Here is a 22,880-nt window from a genome sequence, read left to right on the forward strand (position 1 = left end):
ATATATATATATATATATATATATATATATATATATGAAATGGCATAAGTAGATTGCCATAGGACTAAATGTTCCTCACTGAAGAACTGTTGCTTGAAGTGAGTGTAAAGCACTAATAATGGTTATGTATGAATTCATACCCTGCACTGTCTGATTGAAACCACACTCTGTGCTCTCTTGTCCCTGCAGCTGTTGCCTGATTTTGTTTTCCCCCTTAGGGATATTTTCAGGGAATTAGGGAAGGATATTTTCACATTCACAGGTTCTTACCATAATCCATAATTCCCATGATCTGCTGAATGTTTTCTATTTTACATTATTTTGTCTAGGACAAAAAAAAAAAAAAAAAAAAAAAACTTTCTGGGTCTCTCTGTTGTTTCCCCTTCTAGATATGTTGATCTTAACTGAACCATAAAACAATTGTAAAAAGAATTGCCAGCCTCTAGATATAAAGGATGTCCAATAGGGCTGAGAGAGTCAATCAAGTATAGAATGTAATCTGGTCTTTGGTTCTCTCCAGGTCAAGGAGTGAAATAGTAGTAAAGAAACAATGGTACAAAGAAACTGGAAAGACATTGCTTCTGAGGATTGAAAAAAGTGTTACCATAAAAACGCAGGATAGGGCATGACATAAATAATCATGCTTTTTTTTTTTTTTTTTCTTTTGAGACAGGGCCTTGCTCTGTAGCCAGGCTGGAGTGTAGTGGCGCGATCTTGGCTGACTGCAACCTCCGCCTCCTGGGTTCATGCCATTCTTCTGCCTCAGCCTCTCAAGTAGTTGGAATTACAAGTGCACACCACTACACTTGACTAATTTTTTGTATTTTTAGTAGAGACAGGGTTTTCCTGTGTTAGCCAGGATTGTCTCAATCTCCTGACTTCGTGATTTACCCACTTCGGCCTCCCAGGCATGAGCCACCGTGCCTGGCCCTATCATGCTTATTTTCTTTATCATCTTGGAGAAGGCACATTTTTATGCTATAATCTCCAGAAATTTTTCATTTTCCCAAATTGAAACTCCATTCCCGTTACACACTAAATCCCTATTTCCTTCTATTTACTCCCTGGCAATCACCATTCTACTTACTCCCTGGCAATCACCATTCTACTTTTCTCTATGGATTTGACTGTTCTAGGCATCTCATGTAAGTGTAATATTGTATAGTTTTTCATTTTGTGGCTGGCTTATTTCACTTAGCATGATGCTTTCAAGGTTCATCCTTGTGGCACATATCAGGATTCTTTCCCTTTTAAAGCAGAATTTTATCCCATTATGTGTATACCATATTTTGTTTATTCATTCATCCATTGATGAACACTCATTTCATCCATCTTCTGGCTATTATGAATAATGCTGCAGTGAGCATGGGTGTACAATTATCTTTTTGAGGCCCTCCTTTTAATTCTTTTAGATATATATCCAGAAGTGGAATTACTTAATCATATAGTAATTCTATTTTATTTATTTATTTTTTGAGGAACTGCAATACAGTTTTCCATAATGAATACACCATTTTATATTCCCATCAACAATGCACGGTGTTCTAATTTCTCTACATTCTTATCAACACTTGTTATTTTCTGTATTTTAAAAATATACTGTCTATCCTAAAAGATGAAGTGATGTGAAGTGGTTTCATATTGTAGTTTTGATTTGCATCTACCTAAGTGATTAGAGATGTTGAAAATCTTTTCATACTCTTAACTCCATTTGTATATCTGTTTTGAAGAAATGTCTTTTCAAGTCCATTGCTCATATTTTATTGTACTGATTTTTGTTGTTGAATTGGAGGATATTTTATGTAGTCTATATAATTATCTCCTAATTTTCTCTCATTCCTTGGGTTACCTTTGCAGTCTGTTGATAATATACTTTAGTAAACAATACTTTTTATTTTGATTAAGCACACTTTATCTTGCTTTTTTTAAATTGCCTGTGCTTTTGGTTTCATATCCAAGAAATCCTATTGCCAAATGCAATGCTCTGAAGCTTTCCCCTATGTTTTCTTCTAACAATTTTATAGTCCTTATATTTAAGCCTTTGATATATTTTGAATTAATTTTTATATATGGTGTAAGATAAGCGTCCAGATTGATTCTTTTGCATGTGGCTAACCAGTTTTCCCACATCATTTTTCGAAAAGAATGTCTTCTCCCCATTGAATGGTCTTGGTTACCTTGTCAAAAATCATTTGATCCCATGTGCAGAACCTTATTTCTGGACTTGACTCTCTATGTATTTTTTAATGCCAGCATCACACTGTTTTGATTACTGTAGCTTTATGGTGAGCTTTGAAATGAGAAAGTGTGAGACCTCCAACTTTTCAAAAATGTTTTCACTGCTTTTGGTTCCTTGAGATTTTATTTGAGTCTTAGAATACAATTTTTTCCTGCAGAAAACATGTTGAGATTTCGATAGAGATTGTATTGAATATATAGATTGCTTTGTAGAGTATTGATCCTATAATTTTGTTTTTGAATGGTTTCTATTTCATAGTGCCTTTGAGATTTATGCATGCTGCTCCATGTATCAACAGCTTCTTCTCTCCATTGTTGAGCAGTATTGAATAATATTGGATGTGCCAATTTTTTTCGCAGCCACTTTCAAGATTTTTACAAATATTTTTTGCCCCTAGATTATGATGTGTCTTTGCATAATTTCTTTTGTCTTGTTTTGAGTCTGCCAGACTTCATCAACCAGTACTTTTGTCATTTTCATTATATGTGGATAGTTTTCAGCCATTATTGCTTCAATTATTTTTTTCTACTCTAATCTCTTTTACCTATCCTGTGTCTCTACAGATACATCTTAGAATTACTGATCTTACTGATGGGTTTCTGAGTATACATTTTTTTTCACAATCATTTTTCTCTCTGTTCTTCAGATTAGGTAATTTCAGTTGATCTCTTTCAACTTCACTCTTTGATCTCCATTCAGCTACTGAGTCCATCCTGTGAGTTTTTATTTCAAACATTGTATTTTCAGTTATAAAATACCCAGTTGGTTCTTTTTTAATGATTTATAGTTCTCTTATACAAACTATATATTCAAAGATCAGATGGTTGTAGATGTGTGGCATTGCCTCCAAGGTCTTTGTTCTGTTCCATTCTTCTATATCTCTGTTTTGGTACCAGTACCATGCTGTTTTGATTACGTGGTACTGGTACCATGTAGCTTTGTAGTATAGTTTTAAACCAGGTAGCGTGATACGTCCAGTTTTGTTCTTTTTGCTTAGGATTGTCTTGGCTATGCAGGCTCTCTTTTGGTTCCTATGAAGTTTAAGGTGTTTTTTTCCAGTTCTGTGAAGAATGTCATTTGTAGCTTGATGGGGATAGCGTTGAATCGGTAAATTACTTTGGGCAGTATGGCCATTTTCATGATACTGATTCTTCCTAACCATGAGCATGGAATGTTTCTCTATCTGTTTATGTCCTCTCTTATTTCCTTGAGCAGTGATTTGTGGTTCTCCTTGAAGAGGTCCTTTACGTCCTTTGTTAGATGTATTCTTAGGTATTTTATTTTCTTTGTAGCAATTGTGAATGGGAGTTTGCTCATGATTTGGCTCTCTGTCAGTCTGTTATTGGTGTATAGAAATGCTTTTGACTTCTGCACATTGATTTTTGTATCCTGAGACTTTGTTGAATTTGCTTATCAGTTTAAGGAGATTTTGGGGTGAGAAGATAGGGTGTTCTAAATATACAATCATGTCATCTGAAAATAGAGATATTTGACTTCCTCTTTTCCTAATTGAATATCCTTAATTTTTTTTTTCTTGCCTAATTGCTCTGGGTAGAATTTCCAATAGGAGTAGTGACAGAGGGCATCCTTGTCTAGTGCCAGATTTCAAAGGGAATGCTTTCAGTTTTTGCCCATTCATTATGATATTGGCTGTATGTTTGTCATAAATAGCTTTTATTATTTTGAGATATGTTTCTTTGATACCTAGTTTATTGAGACTTTTTACAAGCAATGGGGAAAGGACTCCCTGTTTAATAAATGACATTGGGAAAACTGGCTAGCAGTGTACAGTAAGCAGAAACTGAACTCCTTCCTTACGCTTAAATTAACTACAGATGGATTAAAGACTTAAACATAAGACCTAACACCATAAAAACCCTACAAGAAAACCTAGGCAAAACCATTTAGGACATAGGCATAGGCAAGTACTTCATGACAAACAACAAAAGCATTGGCAACAAAAGCCAAAATAGACAAATGGGACCTAATTAAACTCCAGAGCTATGTACAGCAAAGGAAACAATCATTAGAGTGAACCGGCAACCAACAGAATGGGAAAACATTTTTGCAGTCTACCCATCTGACAAAGGTCTAATATCCAGAATCTACAAAGAACTAAAACAGATTTACAAGAAAAAAACCAACAAAACCATCCAAAAGTGTTAGAAGGATATGAACAGACGCTTTACAAAAGAAGACATATATAAGACCAACAGACACACGAAAAAATGCTCATCATCACTGATTATTAGAGAAATGCAAATCAAAAACACGTTGAGATACCACCTCACACCAGTTAGAATAGCGATTATTACAAAATCTGGAGACAACAGATGCTGGAGAGGATGTGGATAAATAGGAATGCTCTTACACTGTTGGTGGTAGTGTAAACTAGTTCAACCATTGTGGAAAACAGTATGGCACTTCCTCAAGGACCTAGAAATAGTAATTCCATTTGACCCAGCAATCCCATTACTGGGTATTTACCCAAATGATTATAAATTATTCTGTTATAAAGACACATACACACATATGTTTATAGCGGCACTCTTTACAACAGCACAGACCTGGAACCAATTCAAATGCCCATCGATGATAGACAGGACAAGGAAAATGTGGCACATCTACACCATGGAATACTATGCAGCCATAAAAAAAATGATGTGTTCCTGTCCTTTGTAGGGACATGAATAAATCTGGAAACCACCATTCTCAGCAAACTGACACAAGAACAGAAAATCAAACAGTGCATGTTCTCACTCATAGGCAAGTGTTGAACAATGAGAACACATGCACACAGGGAGGGGAGCATCACACACTGGGGTCTGTTGGGGGAGCAAGGGAGGGACAGCAGAGTAGTGCGGAGGTCGGGGAGTGATAACATGGGGAGAAATGCCAGATGTAGGTGATGGAGGGATGGAGGCAGCAAACCACATTGCCTTGTGTGTACCTATGCAACAATCCTGCATGATCTTCATATGTACCCTAGAACCTAAAGTATTATTAAAAAAAACCAAACTCTATTTTCCTTTGAACTACCTTTCCATTTATTTCAAATAGGTTTGCTTTTACCTCATAGAGTGGAATTGTAATAGTTACTTTAAAGTCATTGTCTGATATTTCCAATATATGAGTTATCTCCTATATTCTTAAATTTTGAAAAAAATTGGATTGTGTCTGGGCCATTTAAGATAACATGTTGTTTGATCCTTGAGTCTTGTTATAAATCTGTGAAGAATACTTTTTTTTGTTGTGCTTGTTTTCATAGAAGTTTACCCTGGTTAAATTTAGAGTGGAATTTCTATTTTTCTTTTGTGGTTGGTTTGTCCAACCCATACGCACCTCAGTAGTGAGTCCAAGAATCATGTATGTTCATGTAAAGAATTAGGGAATGTTACTTTTTAGCTTTTTTCTTTTTGGGATGCTGACCACATATTACGGTCTGTACTGACTCCTTTTCTTGAATCCTTTGCCAGAAATGTGAAGTTACATTCTGAATTTGACTTTCTGCACCACTTCTCTGCTCATTTACACTATGAATGGGTCCTGCTGTTGAGTAAAGTCTTTAGAAAAAAGAGAAGTGAAAAACAAAAATGAAGTATTCAACTACTTATGAGTCATTCTCCAAGTTTTGATTTCTCTTCACAATATGCCTGCTTTTGTTAAATTTTTAGCCTTCTAGAAGTTGCATTTTTTTCAGAGTTTTTAGTTGTGATCAATGTAAGAGATAATCTGTAGTGGGCTTACCTTGCCATTGAACTGTGGCATATCATTTTATTTGCCTAGCATTATCTTTCAAAGAACAGAAGTTTTTAATTTTGATGAAGTTCAATTTACCAATTTCTGTAGCACAAACTTTATGTCCCCTGCCTAAGACGTTTTTGTTTAACCCAAGATCACAAATACTTTTTTTTGTATTTTCTTCTAGATATTGTAATTTTTTAATTGTACTTTAGGTTCTGGGGTACATGTGCAGATCATGCAGTATTGTTGCATAGGTATATACAAGGCAATGTGGTTTGCTGCCTCCATCCCCTTGTCACCTATATCTGGCATTTCTCCCCATGTTATCCCTCCCCGATCTCCCTACCCACCACTGTCCCTCTCCTAGTCTCCCCCAACAGATCCCAGTGTGTGATGCTCCCCTCCCTGTGTCCACGTGTTCTCTTTGTTCAACACCCGCCTGTAAGTGAGAACATGCGATATTTGATTTTCTGTTCTTATGTCAGTTTGCTGAGAATGATGGTTTCCAGATTCATCCATGTCCCTGCAAAGGACATGATGAACTCATCATTTTTTATGGCTGCATAGTATTCCATGGTGTATATGTGCCACATTTTTCTTGTCCACTCTATCATTGATGGGCATTTGGGTTGGTTCTAGGTTTTTGCTATTGTAAACAGTGCTGCAATGAACATTCGTGTGCATGTGTCTTTATAATAGAATGATTTATAATTCTTTGGATATGTACCCAGTAATGGGATTGCTGGGTCAAATGCAATTTCTATTTCTAGGACCTTGATGAAGCACCACATTGTCTTCCACAGTACTTGAACTAATTTACACTCCTACCATCACTGTAAAAGTGTTACTGTTTCTCCACATGCTCTCCAGCAGCTGTTGTCTCTAGATTTTTTAATTTAAGTTGACATTTAGAACTGTGATAACGTCAGGTTGATTTTCCATAAGGTCTGGGTTGTGGGTTAACATGTTTTTAATTTTCCATATGGATGTAAATTTGTTTAAAAGACTCCTTTTTTTAATAAATTGTGGTTAACTTAGCATCTTTGTTGAAAATCAGTTGATGATATATTTATACCTAACGTTGGTCTTTGTAATGTTTTTCATTCATCTATTTGATATCTTTGCTCTAATATTACGCCACCTCAATTACTGTAGTTTCATTGTAGGTCTGATATTAGATATTTTGAGTCCTTTAGTTCTTTTTTTTATTTTTAATTTTTGTGAGTACCTAGTAGGTGTATATATTTCTGGAGTATGTGGAATGTTTTGATACAGGGATGCAATGTGTAATATTTTTTAAATAATTGTTTATGCTGTTGGGTTATTTTTATTTCCATATATGTTTTAATGTTAATTTCTATTTTAAAAAAAAGCCTGCTAGAATATTCACTGCAATTTTATTGAAACTATGGGTCAAATTAGGGAAAATTGAGATCTCAAACATAGAGCTCTTCAATCTAGGAATATTGCATATCACTCCATTTACTTATTTCATTTCGATTTTTCTTATAAATATTTTGTAGTCTTTACCATATAAATATATTGCATGTTTGGTTAGATTCATCTGTAACTATTTTATATTTATTCTAGAGTTGTACATTGTAAATTTCATTTCCAATTGTTTTTTGCTAGTGTTGGTAATACAACTGTTTTATTTGTAGAAAATATGTTTGTATTAAAAATGCTAAATATTCTATTAAAAAGGTAATATAACAAAAGAATTCATCATGACTGCATGATTTATCTATTTTTTTTCATTTTTTTGAGATACTTTTAAATGTAATGACCTATTTTTACTTATTTTTTCTTTCTGTACAATAAAATTTTGTTTCACTCTGTCCTGTCTTACATTGTGTTTCCAGAGAAGTCAGAGAACGTTCTTGTCATTCCTCCCCTGTATGTAATGGTTTTCCTTTTTCTGATTGCTTCTAAGTTTTTCTTTTTAATTTTTTTCTTTATTTTTAGGAATTTGATTATGATGTGCGCTAGTATGCTTCCTTGTAGTGCCTTAATGAGTTTCTTGGATCTGTGGGCTTATATTGTTCTCCAAATCTGAAATTTTTTCATTATTAAAAAATATATTTTTCTAACCCTCTTACCCCTTCTTATAAACCAGTTACACATATTTTTTCCAACTTGATATTTTCCCATAGGCCACTTCATGTTTTTACATAGATTATTTATGTAGTTTTTATTTCCAATTGTTTTTCCTACTTGTGATTCAGTTTGGATATCTTCTATTGCCCTGCTTTCAATTTCGTGAACACTTTCTTCTTCAGTGCTTAATTTACTGCTAAATGCAGTCAGTGATGTTTTACTTCCTAAGATGTCTTTTTCATTTCTCAACATTCAGTCTTTTTACATTTCCAATTCTCTTCTGTTTGTCAGTGTTTATTCTCTATTTTGTTTCTGAGTTTCTTTAAATATTTAAATACGTTAAAATGGCTAATTTAAAATATTGTCTGCTAATTTAATTTTCTCTCTTTTTTTAATCTCTTGTCTATTATCCTTGCTATAGGTTACATTTGCTTGTCTTTTTTATGTGTAATACAGTTTGATTGTATGTTTATCTTTATAGATGTTATGTTTTTGTTGAGATGCTGTTGTATTTCTGCATAGATTATTCAATTTTATTTCAATATTTTGTTTATTTACTTGAAGGGCAGTTTCATCCTTTCAAGCCTTGTTGTTAAACTCTGTTAGGACAGATATAGCATCCTTTAGCATGGCCTTTCTAGGTTTTCTACTGAATGTCCTGGGTTTTAATACTTAACACGCTGATTTTAAGGAACTCTGATATCTCACAACCCTGTGCAAGCTTGAGGTGTTATTCATTTCTCAGTTCCCTTGTAGTTCATTATGTGGTAGTGCTTTTGATCTGTAGTCATGGTATTTGGCTTAATGCATTCCCACTAAAGTATTCTGTTACAGACTCAAGGCAGGGTCTCTGTGTAGTTTCTTTGAGCTGCTTCTCTGCACAGCACCCTTCTCTTTGACATCATCTTACAAATTTGAGCTGCTTAGTAGCCCCAAACTCAATCTCTTGTCTCCTTATATAGTAAAATCCTTAGGAACAATTTGAGTTTTCCCTGCAGTTCAGAAAGTGACCCCAAGAAGAAAGTTAATGATGCTACTATGGCTCACCTTATTTGTTGTTTTGTCTGTCAGACCTTAAAGCAATTAACTACAGCTAGTGTTCGACTTATGACCATGATTGGCTCCAACAGACCGGTCATGACACAATTTGGTCGTAAGTTGAGTAGGCTATATGTACAGTACTGTGAAATGATGTTATAAAAATCTTTAAGTCATATTTTATCATAATTTTCTTTCATTATTGTTATATATCATAATTTTCTTTGTTCATTTTATGCCATTTGTGTCATCTCTACACCATTTTGTTTCTTATTTTTACATTTGTCAGGTTTAAGTAAAACACTGCATTACCAGTACAACTGGTTTAATATTTGCAAAACATACAAAATTACAAAATACAGGTGCATACAAAAATACAAAATACAGGTGCATACAAAAATACAAAATACAGATGTAAAAAATACCATAGGAAACATTTTCCCAGTTGCAAAACATTTTCCCAATTGCAAAACATTTCAAAATATATAAACATGTACGAAACATTTTATTGGCTGCTGGTGCTTGGCTGCGGATCGTTGATGTCGTCATCTGAGGCAGTAGTTGGGGTTACCGGAGTTGGTTTTTTCATAAACATGGTGAGCTTTGTCTGAATTGTATGTTTCTTTTTTTCTTCATAAATTTCACGATATGGATGAAACACATCATGCGCCATCCGTTCAATCCTTGCAAATCATTCAATGTTTGGGTCCGTTGCTTCGAAATGTATAAGAAGTTTATTGGGAGGGGTTTGATGAAAAATATCCAAGACGCAAAAGGCAAATTGCTATACTGATTCTGGGCTAACAGTTGAAATGGTGCACGCGGAGATGGTAGTGCTGCCGGAAGCTGGTCCGCACTGTCGTATGCCCAGCTGGGCAACGTTTGCTTTGCCAGACACAGAGCAGTCGTGGCTAGCGATTGTGGTCATAAAGTCGAATGGTCGTAAGTTGCATAGGTTGTAAGTCAAGCAATACCTGTACCATGAACCAATATCTGGAAATAATTCTTTTATAAATGATTGCCCGTTTTTTATTTATTGACCTAGAGACAATTCACTCTCAGATTTCTTTTATGGATAAAAAACAAAATTTAATAGTCATTGACTTATTTTTAAATTACATTATCAAAATTAGAAATTATTCTAAAACATAATTTTAGATGGCACAAATGGAAACATGCTCATGATGGATAGAATCAATATTGTAAAAATTACTGTGATGTCAAAAGCAGTCTACAAATTCAATGCAATTCCCTTCCCGTCAAAATGCTATCATCATTCTTCATAAAACTGGAAAAAAATAATCTTAAAATTCATATGAAACTACAAGAGAGCCTAGATAGTCAAAGCAAGATGAAACAAATAGAAAAAAAATCTGGAGGTATCACCTTACCCAGCTTCAAACTACACTATATAGCTCTAGTCACCAAAACACTGTGGTACTAGTATAAGGCGCATAGACCAATGGAACAGAATAAAGAATCCAAGAATAAAGCCAAATTCATACCTCCAACTGAACTTTGACAAAGCAAACAAAAACGTAAAGTGGGGAAAGGATACCTTATTCAACAAATGGTGCTAGGATAGTTGGAAAGCCACATTTAGAAGAATATAGAAGGATCTGCATCTCTTACCTTATATAAAAATTAACTCAAGATGGATCAAAGATGTAAATCTAAGACCTGAAACCATAAAAATCCTAAATGAAAACGTTGAAAAAGCCTCCTACATATTGGCTTAGGCAGAAACTTCTTGACTAAGAACACAAAAGCAAAGGAAACAAAAACAATGATAAATAGATTAGACTTAATTAAATGAAAGGGCTTCTGCACAGCAACATAATTAATCAGCAGGATAAGGAGACACCCTGCAGAGTGGGAGAAAACCTTCACAAATTGTGCATCTGATGAGGGACTAATATCCAGAATCTACAAGGAACTTAAATCAGTAACAAAAAACAATCCTATCATAAAGCGGGTTAAGGACATAAATAGACAATTCTCAAAAGAAGTAGGGGAACACAATAATACTTACTGATTTGACTCTTGTTTTTTTATTTTTCTGTTCATGTATTTATTCATCCACTCATTTAACAAATATTTGTTGGGTTCCTACTATGTGCCTGTCACTGTGTGAAACATTGTGACAAATAAAGGGATGGTTATTCCCTGCCCCACAAAAAGAGGATATACAAATGGGCAACAAACACATGAAAAAATGCTCAGCATAATTATCAAGGAAATGCAAATTAAAACTACAGCGTGACACCACCGTACTCCTTCAAGGAAGCCATAATCAGAAAAATTTAAAAAATAATAGATGTTGGGTGTGGATGTGGGAAAAGGAACACTTTTACACTGCTGGTGGGAACGTAAACTACTACAACCACTATGGAAAATTCCTTAAGGAACTACAATTTGATCCAGCAATCCCACTCCTGGGTATCTACCTAGAGGGAAAGAAGTCATTATATTAAAAAGATACTAGGCTGGGCGTGGTGGCTCATGCCTGTAATCCTGGCACTTTGGGAGGCCAAGGCAGGTGGATGACAAGGTCAAGAGATCTAGACCATCCTGGCCAACATGATGAAACCCCATCTCTACTAAAAATACAAAAATTAGGTGGGCATGATGGTGCATGCCTGTAATCCCAGATACTCAGGAGAGTGAGGTAGAAAAATGGCTTGAACCCAGGAGGTGGAGATTGCAGTGAGCCAGGATCGCGCCGCTGCACTCCAGCATGTTGATAGAGCCAGACTCCATCAAAAAAAAAGGGCACTAACACATGCATGTTTATAACAAAAATATGGAACCAACCCAAATGCCCATTGATCAATGAATGGATAAAGAAAATGTAGTGTGGTGTGTGTGTGTTTGTGTGTGTTTGTGTGTGCGTATGTGTGTGTGTGTAAATGGAATACTCTTCAGCCATAAAAGGGAACAAAATAATGGCATTTGCCGCAACCTGGTTGGAGTTGGATGCCATTACTCTAAATGTAGTAATTGAAGAATGGAAAAACAAACATAGTATGTTCTCACTCTTGAGTGGGAGCTAAGCTTTGAGGATGCGAAGACATCAGAATGATTCAGTGGACTTTGGGTACTCCTCTAAAAGGGTGGGAGGAAGTTAAGGGATAAAGGAGTACCCATTGTATACAGTGTACACTCCTTGGGTGATGGGTGCACCAAAATCTCAAAAATCACCACTAAAGAGCTTATCAATATAACCAGACACTACCTGTTCCCCAAAAACCTATTCAAATAAAAAAGTTAACAAAAAAGATTTGACGTTGGAAACCTGAAGAGATACTGAGACTTTCATGTTGATTACAGCACTATTTGCAACACCTAAGATGTTGAAATAATCTAAATGTCCATACGGACAAATGAATACAAAAAATGTGATACACACAGACTGGAATATTATTCAGCCTTAATAAAGAAGTAAATCCTGCCATATGCAACAACATGATGAAACTTGAGGACAAACTAGGTCATTTTTCTATTTCTCTTTTATATTCTACTAGGTATAAACTACACAAAAACATTTTTCTTTTATATGCCAGATATTCTCTGCTAATACAGTTTTAAAGATCAAAGTATAGTTCAAATCATAGTTTAATACTCAGTATCTCTGAGAAAAATTTCTTGCCTCATCCAATCCTATTTTGCATTATCTCTGCTTATTTTTTATTTGTTTTCTATTTTATTTTAAATATAATATATTTGTATTACCTGATTTCTTGTACGTTTTCATGGATGGATACCCTATTATTTATTGATGGTTTTGTTACATTTTAATTATAAAAGCCTCAAGGATAGGAGTTTTTTATTCTTCACTCTTCTAACCCAAGATATTATATCCCGCATTCCACAATTGTGAACACAGAAAATAAGTTTGCGAAAAGCTTACATTAGTAGTCGAGGCCCATGTTTCTCTTGATGTTATGGCAAACTGCTATTTAAAAGCATTTGTAATTTTGCTTCATGTACTAAATGAAAGAGGAAACAATTCTATCTTTTGGTGCTTTGAGATGTGTTTATAAAAGATCAAAAGCTCCCTAAAGCACATGCAAATTCCAATGAATGTTGGAGTTCAATATAAGATGTAAGAAACAATTTTAATACCATCATTCACTTAGAAGGAACACTGAAAGAACATCCACTTTAATTCAGTTCCATTTGTTTTTCTGCTTCATGGTACAGTATAAGCATTGAAATCTGAGGCCTTTTTAAAAATGGAATTTTTAATAAGCAGTGGAAAATTGAGCTTATTTAGTTTTGTCATACAATTGGGTTGCTGATGTTTTCTAGGAATCCATAAAACAGGAAACATTAAAGGGTATACATGTTGACAAATTTTAAGCTCATTAAATTTGAGCTGTGTGTTTTTAGAACTATAGTCTGTATATATGTAATTCTAAATAGTTTTCCAGAAATTTCATAGATACACCTCATTTCAGTAAATATAAGACAAAGATGCATATTTACCTCATTACTAAATTAATATGTATAAACTCTTTTAATGTTATAAATATGGGCTATTGGCATTTTTCTGTATCTCTTTTCTTTTAATTTACATTAGAATACAATGTTTTTTTTTCCAGAATTCTAGGTAGACTGTTATAAATTATAGTCATTTAATAGAATTTATAGAACATTTGATACAAAATATTTTCTTGAAAATACAAATTTTATTACATATTATTTAGTTTGTAGTTGAAATGTAATGACAATGTATTGACAAAAATGAAAACCAAGTTTTACCATAACATTTATTCACATAATAATTGGTAATCCACAATAAAACTATGCATCTACATTGATTCTGAATTAAAGAAAGCAATGTGTATAAAAATATATTCTGTATTTCCTTGAAAACTCAGAATATTTTTCTAAGCTAAGCTCAACCAGAAACAATCCATATATGTCATTAAAATGTCTCTGATTTTAAAAGTCACACTGAACTTTCTTCACTAGCACTTGTCAGGCTGAAGGGGATTAAAACAAGTCTATTAAGATTATCACTTTTTTGTTGTTGACATTTAGGGATTGGATTATAATTGTAGATCTCCATATGTACCTTATTTTACTTTTTTTCAAGAGTAGTACATTGTAATTGAATTGCTTGCAACATCCTGACACCCAAAACGGAAGAGAGAAAGGATATTTTACAACTTAGATTGACAGAGAAATAAAAACTCATACAGATGAACTAAGACCTCTGTAATGATGACAGTTACAGAAAGAATTAACTTTTTGTTTTGGATTTCAAAACAAATCAGCTTCAGTTTGGGTTTGAATTTCTTGACAAGAAAGTTTAGTCTTTCTTTAAGGAGTTTTCTGGTCAATAGCATCGTCTAAATCCTAACTGTGGCTGTCATTTTTAACATCTAATGCTTGGTCAGATGCCAGTTAATATAAACATTGAATGGAGACAGCCTCAAGATCCAGACTGATAGTACTGATGACCCAGGTCAGAAAAGGTGTTAATTTTTCCCCAAGTCTTGACTCTGCTCCAGTCTCAAGGAATCTGTTTGAATGACATGTGCCTGCTCTTCCTTTAGTGGATGGTGCCCAGGTGAAGAGAACTGCCAAAAGATAAATGTTACATACCATATGGTAAAAGAAATAAGAGACATATGACATTTTGAATTTCAAAAACTTATATGATTTTTTAAACACACACAAGGATTTTTTCAAAAGTAGATTTCTGGAAATAAACTGCTTTCTATACATAGTAAGAGTTAGGGAATTTTGCCAGTAAATAGTTGACTACTTTCCTGCCGTTGGAGATGCTTATTGTGTGATTTTATTATACATGTAAAAGGCCTTTATTATACATGTAAAATGACATGATTACACCTTATAGTTCTATAGCAGCAATGATCTCATCCTAGAAAATTGTTTATGATGGTATAGAAGTGCTTAGTAACATCTCCAGTAATTTTTGGTCTTGGTTGCTAGATGGATGAGTGAAAGGTCAGTATTGAAAAGAAGACATAGTATAGGTTTTAGAGTCCACTCTGAGACCCAGTTCTTTTATTCGTTGAATGAAGATGACTTTTCCACAGTTGAGGTTTTATAATAAGATTCTATTGTTATTTATTTATGGAAATACCAAATATCAGTTTTATGGTTTTATATTAAGTTAAACCATAGAAAATTGCCATTTTGTGGGTTGAGGATTGTCAAACATTAACAATTTCATGTGGTTCAACCAAATATTTGGAATGCTGTAGAATTATTTTTAAGGTTTACAAAGTCCACATTCACACACATCTGCTTATTATGTGCCAAATGCTTTGCTAAGCACCTTCCAAAGGTGAGCACTTTAATCCTGACAGAAACCCGATTATCAATATTATTCCCATTTTAGAGATGAAAAATTTATAACACATTCTTGGAAACTTTGTCAAAAATGATTTCACTGTAGGTGTGTGGATTTGGTTTTGGGGTCTCTATTCTGTCCATTTGTCTATGTGTCTGTTTTTATGCCAGTAACATCCTGTTTTGGTTCCTATAGCTCTGTAGTCTAATTTGAAGCCAGATATTGTGATTCCTCCAGTTTTGTTCTTTTTGCTCAGGATAGCTTTGGCTATCCTGGGTCTTCTGTGGTTCCATATACATTTTAGGATTTTTTTTCTATTTATTGAATAATGTCACTGTTTTTCTAATAGGGGTTGCATTGAAGCTGTAGATTGCTTTGGATAGTATGGACATTTTAACAATAATTTTTCTTCCAATCCATGAACATGGAATTTTTTTCCTTTTTTTCCTTTGGTGTCCTCCTCCAATTTTCTGTCATCATTGTTTTACAGTTTTTATTATAAGAGATCCTTCACTTTTTAAATTCCTGGGTATTTAATGTTATGTGTGGTTACTTTAAATGGAATTGCTTTTTAAATTTCTTTTTCATATTTGTCACTGTGGGCATATAGCAATAACACTGACTTTTTTTTTTTTTTTTGAGACAAAGTCTCATTTATTCATTCAGGCTGGAGTGCAGTGGCATGATCTCAGCTTACTGCAACCTCTGCCTTCCAGGTTTAAGTAATTCTGATGCCTCAATGTCCTGAGTAGCCAGGATAACAGGTGTGTGTTACAACATCCAGCAATTTTTTTTTTTAATTGGAGACAGGATTTCACCATGTTGGGCAGGCTGGTCTGAAACTGTTGGCCTCAAGTGATCCATATGCCTCAGCCTCCCAAAGTGCTGGAATTACAGGCATAAGCCATCATGCCTGGCCTAGGAATAATACTGGTTTTGTATGTTGATTTTGTATCTTGCAACACTGATAATTCTTAAGTCCCTTCTAATAGTTTTCTTGTTGTAGCTTTAGGTTTTTCCAAATAGAAGATCAATCATCTGCAAACAAGGATAATTTTTTCTTCTTCCTTTCCAGCTTGGATGCCCTTTATATTGTTCTCTTGCCTTTTTGCTCTAGCCAGGACTTCTAGTACTGTGCTGAATGAAGGTGTTGATAGTGGGCATCCTTGTCATGTTCCAAATCTTAGAGGAAAGTCTTTCAGTTTTTCTCCAATCAGTTTGATACTAACTGTGGGTCTTCATATATGGCTTTTATTATGTGGAGAGCTTTTCAGAATGGTTGAACTAATTTACACTCCCACCAACAATGTATTAGCATTCCCTTATACACGGATATTTTTTGACTTTTTGATAATAACCATTATGCAAGATGGTATCTTATTGTGGTTTTGTTTTGCATTTTTCTAATGATCAGTGATATTGACCTTTTTTCATATGATTGTTAGCTGCATGTGTGTCTTCTTTTGAGAAATGTCTGTTCATGTCCTTTGCCCATTTTGTAATGGGGTTGATTTTCTCTTTTACATTTGTTTAAGTGCCTTATAGATGTTCAATATTAGACCTTTGTTGGATGCATGGGCTGCTAATATTTTCCCTCATTCTGTAGGTTGTCTGTTTACTTTATTGATAGCCTTCTCTTTTCTTTTTTCTTTTTATTTCTTTTCTTTCTTTCTCTCTCTCTCTTTTCTTTCTCTTTCTTTCTTTCTTTCTTTCTTTCTTTCTTTCTTTCTTTCTTTCTTTCCCTTCCTTCCTTCCTTCCTTCCTTCCTTCCTTCCTTCCTTCCTTCCTTCTTTCCTTCTTNTTTCTCTCTCTCTCTCTCTTTCTTTCTTTCTTTCTTTTTCTTTCTTTCTTTCTTTTTTCTTTCTTCTCTTTCTTTCTTTCTGTCTTTCTTTCTTTCCTTCTTTCTTTTTCTCTTCTTTCTTTTTCTCTTCTCTTCTCTTCTCTTCTTTCTCTTCTCTTCTCTTTTCTTTCTTTTTCTTCTTTCCTCTTTTTTGAGACAGATTCTCATTCTGTTGCCTAAGCTGGAGTGCAGTGGCAGGATTGTGGCTCACTAACCTCTGCCTCCCAAGTTCAAGCAATTCTCCTGCCTCAGCCTACCAAGTGTCTAGGACTACAGGGCATGTCACCATGCCAAGCTAATTTTTGTATTTTTAGTTGAGATAGGGTTTCACCATTTGGCCAGGCTTGTCTCAAACTCCTGACCTCAAGTGATCTGCCTGCTTCTGCTTCCCAGAGTTTCAGGATTACAGGTGTGAGCCACTGCGCCTGGTCCTCTGTTAATAGTTTCTTTAGCTGTGCAGAAGCTCTTAAGTTTAATTAGATCTCACCTGACAATTTTTGCTTTTGTTGTGGTTGTTTTTGGTGGTTTTGTCATGAAATCTTTGCTTGTTCCTATGTCCAGGATGGTATTTCCTAGGTTGTCTTCCAGGGTTTTTATAGTTTTGGGTTTTACAGTTAATTTTTTAATGAATTTTAGTTGATTTTTGTGTTTGGTGTAAGGAAGGGATTTAGCTTCTATCTTCTGCATATAGCTAGGCAGTTATCCCAGGACCATTACTGAATAGGGAGTCTTTCCCCATTGTTTGTTTTTGTTGGCTTTGTAAAAGATCAGATGGTCGTAGATGTGCAGACTTATTTCTGGGCTTTCTATTCTGTTCCATTGGTCTATGTGCTGGTTTTTGTAACAGTACTGTGCTGTTTTGGTTACCGTAGACTTACAGTAGTTTGAAGTTTGGTAATATGATGTCTCCAGGTTTGTTATTTTTGCTTAGGGTTGCCTTGCATATTCAGGCTCTCTGTGACAAATCCGTAACCAATATCATGCGGAATAAGCAAAGGCTAGAAGCAATCCCCTTGAAAACCAGCATAGGATAAAGCTGCCTTCTCTTGCCACTTCTATTCAATCTAGTATGGGAAGTCCTAGCCAGAGCAATCAGGCAAGAGAAAGAAAGCACATCCAAATAGGAAGAGAGGAAGTCAAACTATCCCTCTTTGCAGATGACATGATTCAACACCTAGAATACCCTATAGTCTTGGCCCAAAAGCTCCTCTAGCTGATAAACATCTTCAGAAAAGTTGCAGGATACAAAATCAACGTACAAAAATCACTAACATTCTTATATACCAACAACGGCCAACCTGAGAGTCAAATTAGAAACAATCCCATTTACAATTGCCACAAAAAGAATAACATACCTAAGAATATAGCCAATGAAGAAGCTGAAAGATTTCTACAATGAGAATAAGAAACACTGCTCAAATAAATTGGAAAGACACAAACAAATGGAAAAGCATCCCATGCTTATGGCTAGGAAGAATCAAGACAATAAAATGGCTATGCTGCCCTAAGCAATTTACAAATTTAATACTATTCCTATCAAACTATGGATGACATTCTTCACAAACCTAGGAGAAGCTGTTTTAAAATTCATATGGAACCAAAATAGAACACAAGGAGCCTATCCCCAGTTTTTGAGTTTTTTTTTTTTTTTTTTTTTTAATCATGAAGGGATGTTGGATTTTAACAAATGCTTTTTCAGTATCTATTGAAATGATCATATGTTTTTCATTCTTTATGTCTCTTTGTACTATATACAAAAGGTAGCATACTATAGAAAGCATTTTGTGTTTTTAATTATTTTTTACTCATCAATATATGATGAAATATATTCCATATAAATTCATCGAGATCTTCCTTATTCTCATTTTGCAGCTCCATAGTACTCCATTGTATGAAAGTACAGTAGTCCCCTTTAACCACAATTTCTAGTTTCAATTGCCTGTGGTCAATTGGGGTCTGAAAATAATAAATGGAAAATTCCAGAGATAAACAATTTATAACTTTTAAATTGCCTGCTTTTCTGAAAAGCATGATGCAATCACTTACCACGTTACTTCGTCTAGCTGGAACGTGAATCATTAATCATCTCTTTGTCGAGTGTATCCAAGCTATACATACTACCTGCCTGTCAGTCACTTAGTTGCCATCTTGGTTATCCAATCAACTGTTGCAAAAATCTCATCATGCAGGCATTTTATCACGTGACATCATCATCATAAGAAGAAGGATGACTATATTACAATAAGATATTTCACAAGAAAGAAACATTTACATAAGTTTTTAGTATATTTTTACTACAGTACATTGTTATACTTGTCCCATTTTATTATTTTTATTAATCCCTTAGGGTGCCTAATTTATGAAGTAAACTCTATCGTGTATATGTATAAGAAAAAAGCAGCATAGATAGGCTCCAGTACCATCTGCAGTTTCAAGCACCCACTTGCAGTCTTGGGACATAATATCCTCCTTAGATGAGGAGAGACTTCTATATTGTATTTTATTTAATCACTCTATTATATTTAAAATTTTCGGTTACTTGAATATGTTGCAGTTACAAACAATACAGTAAAGAGTAACCTCATTCAAATATATTTTTAAGAGTATAACTTCACAATAAATTCCCAGAAGTAAAATTTCAGAGTCACAAGGTAAATGCATATATTGTTTTGTTAGATATTGTCAAATTCTCCTACAAGTAATTATACCTGTTTACATTCTCACTAGCAATATGTAAGAGTCATATGCCTTATTTTAATGAGAAATCTTTAAAGGTGTTATCTCCTTTGTTTATGGCGCTTAAGCAGAGTGTTTTTATAGTGAAATTGGGGTTATTACTATAGACTAATGAATATGTCAGAGTATACAGAATCATAAACTAATTAATTAGAACAAATGAGGAGTCATTTTTTTCTGGAGTCTGTGCCTCTACCATATGCCTACCCTTCCAATTTCTATTTGCTCCATTCATTTTAACTATTATATACTTACATAACACTCACATTGTGGCATCTATGTTATAATTATTTTAGCAGTATTGTCCCATTTAATTCTCAGAAAAAGTCCCATGAGGTAGGTAACATTATTCCGCTTTTACCGATGGGGAAATGAAGGCATAGAACTTTGAATTCAGCTGTTAAAGTCCCACCCCTAATAAGTGGAAATATAGGGGTGGGACTTTACCACTGTTCTTTCATTGGCAGTCAAAAGAAATACAGAGTGACAACAGCTGGTGAAGGAGTTAAAACAATTCAGGTTTCAGATGATTTGCTTCTGATGGTCATTAAATATACCTGTGTTTTATGTTTCCATAGAAGTAATCAAGGGAGGTCAGTCTGTAAAAATATGAAATAGTATTATTTATTTCCATTCTTACAACTATCGTGTAGTTTACTTAACCTGGAAATCTCTTGCATAAGAATAAGATTTCCTAAGTGACAGGCAGGCACTGCTTATTAATAATAAAATTCATGCCTGTAACTCAAAATAAATGAAATAAATAAATAAGAAACCTCAACACATACATGTTAGAACTCAATTAAGAGTGCCACTATTGCGTGGAACCCAGATTTGCAGGATTCAGACGTTGTAATTTATAAAGATTTTAGTAACTGACTCGGCCTTTTCCATGTTTCTAAGATTCTTAAAATTTGGTGATCTAGTCTAATCATGGAACTTATCATCATCAAGCTTTGTAGAGGATATTGAGGCAGATATTCTAAGTTACTCTCATAAGACTTCCCAGCAGGTAATGGAATTGGAGTAGAACTCAGGTTTCTTAACTCCTATGTTAGCACTTTTTCTGCAACATCTGCCTAAATTTCCAGCCTGCATCTTCATTGCTAGCTCTCTTTGTGTTTGATAGACAGTGGTAGGTGAAATAATATTATGGATTTCCACTGCTCCTCCATTATTTTTACTTACACTCTCTCTATTCAGTCTACTTTCTTTGCTGTTGTTTTGTTAAAAAATAAACAACAACATTTTCCTGAGATTATTGTAGATTTACATGCTGCTGTAAAATAAACACAGAGAGATTCATGTAGGCTATACCCAACTTCTAACATTTTAACATTCTGCAAAACTATAGTAAAATATCACAACCAGTGTATTGACCTTGATGTTTGAAAGGTAAAAGTTAAATAATATTAAGAGAAATAGATTCTTGTGTCTCCCAAGCAATACAATAGAGGAAAATTCATTTTTTAATGAGAAAAGTATATTTGTGGTATTTTATTCATTTTTATTTAGCACAGTTTGTTTAACCATTCACCCACTGAAGGACAGATGGGATTATTCATTTTTGAGACATTATTAATAAAACTGGTGTAAACATTCATATACAGGTTTTTGTGCGAACATAAGTTGTTATTCTCTGGTTTAAATGTGCAAGAGTGCAATTTCAGGATTGTATGGCAATTGGATGTTAAAGTTTAGAAGTTTGAAGAGTGGTTATATTATTTTAGACGAGATCGGGCACATTCAGGCTGGTATGGCCATAGATGAGAAGGGCTGTATTGTTTTAAATTCCCATTAGCAGTGCATGAGTGATCCAGTATCTTTATATCCTTGCCAGAACTTAGTGTTGTCACATTTTTTTCTTATTTCAGTAATTTTGATAGATGTATAGCAATATTTCATTATGATTTCAGTTTTCATGTCCCTAATGCCTAATGAAGTTGAATGCATTTATATTTGTTTATTTGCTCTTTGTATATCCTGTTTGATAAAATATATGTTCATGTCTTTCCCCCATTTTCTAGGTTGAAAGTTTTAAAATTGTTGAGTATCTGAAGTTCTTTATATATTCTAATACCAGTTCTTTGTCAAATAGGGGGTGTGTGAATATATTCTCACAGTCTATATCTTAACTTTTCATTCTTTCATCATGAACTTGGGCAGAGCAAATGTTTTTAATTTTGATAAGATCTACTTATCAATGTTTTCATTTATTGATTCTGATTTTAGTGTTAAGTCTGAGAACTTTATATCCCTGGATTATGAAGGTGTTCTTCTATGTTTTATCTAAAAAATGTATAGCTTTTAGGTTGACACCTAAGTTGAGGACTCATTTTTAGTCCATTTTTATATAAGGTGAGAGGCTTAGGTTAAGCTACATTTTCTTCACTATGGTTGCCCATCTATCCATATTTGGGTGAGTCTACTTCTGAGTTTTCTATTATGTTGCATTGATGTATAAGTCTGTATTTCCACCAATACCACTGTGCCTTGACTATCATAGCTACAAACAGTAGCAGGCCTTTCTATTGGGTAGAGTGATTATTACTACCTTATTCTTCTGTTTCAAAATAGTTTAGCTATTCTGGCTAGCTTGTGCCTTTCCAAGCAAATTTTAAAATAAGCTTGTCTTTGTGTCCAAAAACCCTTCCTTGAATTTTGGTACAAATTAATCAAACCTATAAATCAATTTGGTGAAAAATGATATGTTCCATGTCGAGTTTTACTCTCTATGAATGTGGTATGTCTCTCCATTTATTTAAAGCTTGATGAATAAATATTTATCACTGAAAGCAAGAGTGAACACAATAGGTTTAAGTTCTGATTATGCTTAAAATCAAAATCTGTAACAATCT

The 22,880-nt window shown here is 34.2% G+C and overlaps 1 pseudogene; it reads left to right on the forward strand.

Moving 5' to 3' along the window:
* Nucleotides 1–9,945: 9,945 nt before the first annotated feature.
* The window catches only part of LOC108317782, a 39,630-nt pseudogene continuing 26,695 nt past the window's right edge, over nt 9,946–22,880 (forward strand).

Source organism: Cebus imitator, unplaced genomic scaffold (assembly GCF_001604975.1).
Source record: "Cebus imitator isolate Cc_AM_T3 unplaced genomic scaffold, Cebus_imitator-1.0 Scaffold207, whole genome shotgun sequence".
Taxonomy (NCBI): Eukaryota; Metazoa; Chordata; class Mammalia; order Primates; family Cebidae; genus Cebus; species Cebus imitator.